This window comes from Spinacia oleracea, chromosome 6 (genome assembly GCF_020520425.1).
Source record: "Spinacia oleracea cultivar Varoflay chromosome 6, BTI_SOV_V1, whole genome shotgun sequence".
Taxonomy (NCBI): domain Eukaryota; kingdom Viridiplantae; phylum Streptophyta; class Magnoliopsida; order Caryophyllales; family Amaranthaceae; genus Spinacia; species Spinacia oleracea.
Window position 1 is genome coordinate 112,074,170 of NC_079492.1, and position 5,153 is coordinate 112,079,322.

The following is a 5,153-nucleotide window of genomic DNA, read 5'->3' on the forward strand; positions in this document are numbered from 1 at the left end:
CCCAGGCGTAAAATCTCTCAGGGGTCATGTCTCTGGCATAGTAGCTTGGCATGGGATGTGATAGTACATACTCAAGTCCATTGAGTTTGACTATTTCAACTAGCTTAGCTTCCCATTCAAGAAAATTTGCCAGGTTCAGCTTGACCATAATCTCAGAACCCATGATGATGTTTTGATTGTTGTTTGCCATATTTAAAACTACAATTGAAAAGAATAAACAAATAAATAACCATTCACAGTTTCTCTTAATAAACTTAAATTCTAGCATACATGCATAATTCAATGTTCATTAAGAATTTTATTCAAGTTATGTGTTCCGGCAGGTGTGAATAAAATGATTCCAAGATCCTAAAATCATTGAAGAACTAAGCACAGTTTGTCGACTTAATCCTAAAACATCTTAGGTAAGCAAAAGCCTTTTGCTAATAGTCTAGAAACTATTCTTGGTTGACAGGTACGTCTAAGAACTTATTAGGTAAATCTATCGATTTTGCCACGACATAAAAGGACTCCTTACTTATATCGTTGAGTTTCACCAAAACTAACATGTACTCACAATTATTTGTGTACCTTGCCCCTTTAGGACCAATAAGTAACACCTCGCTGAGCGAAAACTATTACTAGATTGATGTAAAGGATATCCAAGCAAGTGTATATTTTGGCATGGCACCTTTTAACTCAATTTTTAAGTTTGGAACTTAAGGCTCTTACTATGTTGGTTAGATTTTAAGTGAACTAAAATCCTTAATCATGCAACATAATCAAGCTTTTGATCTCATGCATTTTAAGACATATTTAAAAGCAATAAATAACTTAAAGCATGCATAAGATAAATGTGATCTAGTATGGCCCGACTTCATCTTGAAGCTTTAACTTCAAAGTCCGTCTTGAAAATCTCCGTGGGAGGCACCATTTTCTTCAAATAGAATAAGCTATAACTAATTACAACTATTTGATGGTACGCAGACCATATTTGAATTGAAAAACAACTTTGGTACTTTAGACCAATTACATTCAAATTAATGGTACGCAGACCATATTTTCTATCTATTTGGGCCATACTAGTCACTTCATAACCTGCAAAACAGTACATATGCAATATATACCATTCACCCATTCATTATCATGAATGGCCCACATAGCTGGTTAGTAAAACACATTATGCATCACATAAACATTTGCAGCAATTAATCAAGGGCACCAATAATCTACCAATTATTCAGTCCTTATTAATTCTAATCAAGTTGTTTTAACCTTAAGGATTTGTAGACCTAATCAAGAGTTTATGACTAAAAGGGGCTCCCACTTAAACCAATAAATTCATATGCTCTAATTTTAAACATAAAAATGTATTTCTAGTCTAACCGGAAACATACAAATTTAATTAAAATTTAAAGCTCATATAAATTTATAATTGAATCCAAAAGTTTAATTTAATTTCAGTCGTATTTAAATTAATTCATGATTTTAATTTTAGTAAAATATTAGAATAAATAAAATTTATTATAATTACAATATTCAAAATTAAAATCCAAGAAAATAATTTAAATTATTAATTTAAAAATTAATTAAAATTACGTAAACTGAAAATTTGAAATTAAAATTTCAAAACGATCTAATCGTAACGCAACAACCCCACGCAACGCACGCCCATGGGCCACACGCACACAACCATCGCTGGCCATGTGCGCGCAGCCCATGCGCTGCCTCGCATTGCTGCTGCTCACCATCGCAAGGCATCACGCGAGCTGGTGCTCGCTGCGCGCGCCAGCGCTCGACGCACGAGCATGCTGCCGCAGCCCATCGCTGGGCGCAGCGCTCGTCGCACGTCGCAATAGCGAGCTGCTTGCCATCGCTGGGCGCAGCGCTCGTCGCACGTTGCAACAAGCACTCGCACGCCATCGCTGGGCGCAGCGCTCGTCGCACGCACAACAAGGACTCGCACGCCATCGCTGGGCGTAGCGCTCGTCGCACGCACAACAAGCACTCGCACGCCATCGCTGGGCGCAGCGCTCGTCGCACGCACAATAGCGCTCGCTGCGCGCGAGCGATCGATGCTTGGCGCAGCACTCGTGGCACGCGAGCTTACGCTTGCTGCGCGCGAGGCTCCGCACGCTTGCGCGAGGCAGTGCGCGCTGTGGCGCAGCTCGCTTGCTGCCCACACGCGACTTCTCGTGCCTTGCTCTCGCCCTCGCCCATTCGCCCATGCACACAGCGCACGACACAAGGCAGGGCTGCTGCCTTGTGCTCGTGCACCATGGCCTTGCTCATTGCATTCGTACCGCATGGGCGACGAGCTCCCTTGCTCGTCGTCACATGCCCGCACTATACAACACCCCTTAAGGGTAACACGTAGCGTCCATTGCTTTGTACGTGCAAGTTATATGAGCGAATCGCATAAAAATTTAAAATTTATATTCAAAATTAATGACAAATTAATAAATAATATTAATTTCATAATTTTAGGGCGAAAAAATCGAAAATTTATTATTCAATTGATTTCCGATTAACATGGATTTAAGTCTAGGTCATAAAAATTTAAAATTTAACATAAATTTACAATTTTTATGGTGGTTTTTAATCATAGGTATCTAATTAAATTATAACTAATTATGAAAATCAAATTAATTCTAAATTATTCCAATTTTCAACAAATTAATCATAATTACAAATTAGATTGCATAATTAACAAGGCTAGGCATTCAAACTTGTTAAACATATACAGTAGGTCAATCAAAAATTCAAGATTTATCAACAAGAATCGCAAATATTTAATTTAACATCTTAAATTTACGAAATTTTGCATTCGAAAAACTAAAACCTCCGAAATTTTTCATTCGAAAAACTAAAACCTCCGAAAAATATTATTTTTGTCAAAATTTTAGAATGCCTTTTACATGCGGAATTGACACAAAAATCACTCGATTTGGATGAGTAACGAAGAAACTGCCGAAAAACTGCGTACGTATAATTAAATAAACGCAATTTGCAATTAATTAACAATTATGAAAATTAATCACCCCTTTTAATTCTTGCAAATTTGTAATATTTAACCATGTTCATGCAATTTAGATTATGAAAATAATAAGAGGCTCGTGATACCACTGTTAGGTTATGATACATATGACAATTCATAAATCATGCGGAAAAACCATAAAGCCAGGAAAGCATATTATTTACACATAATCATTTAGCATAGTTTAGATGCATACTCTTTGTTGCGTGCCTTCCCTAGCTGCGCCCGAACCGAACAAGAACAAGTCTTTAGGACTCCAAGTGTCGTCCCTCCGTAGATAGTCCACAACACTTAGAATTTTCGGCACTTATTAGGCAATTGTATGACTGAATTTTCGCTCTCAAAAATCACTTTGAATACTTGAATACTCGATATAAATTGTGAGCATTGATCACCTATTTATAGGGCATGGGTATCGGATATTAGAATCCTACTAGGAAACGATTTAGTGAATCTGAATTAATGTAAAATTCAATCACTTAATTTATCTAGTAGACTTAGGAAATTAATCTTATACGAATCCTAACCGATCAAGGTTTCGTACGCAAGCACAAACACACACGCAGGCGCAGCAGCCCACGAGGGGCGCCGTGCGCGCGCGCGCGCTGAGCCCAGGCCCAGCAAGTGCTCGCAGCCCACGAGGGGCGCGCGCCTGCTGGCCTTGCTCTCGCGTTTGGGCTTTGCTTGCTTTGGTCGCGCGCGGGCTTTGCTAGGCGTTGGGCCTAGCTTCGTGCTAGGCCTTGCGTCTAGCAAGCTCGTCCGATGTTTATTCGTACGATGCGCTTCCGATTAAATTCCCGGTTCCGGAATTCATTTCCGATACGAACAATATTTAATATTTCCGATTCCGGAATCAATTTCCGTTTCGAACAAATATTTAATATTTCCGTTTCCGGAATTATTTTCCGATTCCGATAATATTTCCGATTCTGACAATATTTCCGTTTCCGGCAATATTTCCGATTCCGGCAATATTTCCATTTCCGATAATATTTTCCGATACGTACCATGTTTCCGTTTCCGGAAACATCTACGACTTGGATAATATTTATATTTCCGATACGATCCATATTTCCGTTTCCGGCAATATCATCGTTTCCGGAGTATTCATTTCTTGCCTGCGACGATCTCAGCTCCCACTGAAACCAAGATCCGTCGATTCCGAATATCCATAGATGGAGTATTTAATGCCATTAAATACTTGATCCGTTTACGTACTATTTGTGTGACCCTACGGGTTCAGTCAAGAGTAAGCTGTGGATTAATATCATTAATTCCACTTGAACTGAAGCGGCCTCTAGCTAGGCATTTAGCTCACTTGATCTCACTGAATTATTAACTTGTTAATTAATACTGAACCGCACTTATTAGACTTAACATAGAATGCATACTTGGACCAAGGGCATTATTTCCTTCAAAAACAACATCACCCATGATTTCAACAGTTAACTGAGATCCATCAGGTAACCCAACCTTAATAGGATTATTAAGTTAAGGAAATATGTCCTTCACCCAAGGTGCATTAAGTCTAATACCAAGGTTTCGATTAATTGCAAACAATTAATTCTGTGAGATCAAGTGATCGGAACAGCTAGCTGGAGCAATGCTTCCGATCAGTGAGTTCTAATGAATATTAAACTAAGAACTTACTCTTGAATGAACCTACAAGGTGACAACAATGACATCTAACAGATCACCCGATTAAATGAATCGGAAATTCATTTAATAGCTTTTCAGGAATTAGTTGGAAAATGTATTATACGATACGACCTTGCATCGGAATCGTATATCGTATCGCGAATATTCGTAAGCTAGGCGAAACGAATAAATCGTATCGTACGACGGTGATTCGTCGTATACGAAACGATAAATAATATTCGGAACGATATTAAGTCACGATTACGAGGAGTAGCCCATGAGCCAAGTGCGCGAAGCACTCAAGGCCCATGGGCGCTCGGCACGCAAGCAAGGCCACAACACGGCAGCGCTGGCCCATGGCCAAGCGAGCTGCGCGTGTGTGCGCGCAGGCCAAGGCAACGACACAACAGCTGCAGCGCGGCCCACGGCCCAGCACGCTGCGTGTGCTCGTGTGCTCTTGCGCGGGCTTGCTGGCCGGTCTTGCCCTTGTGGCTTGGCC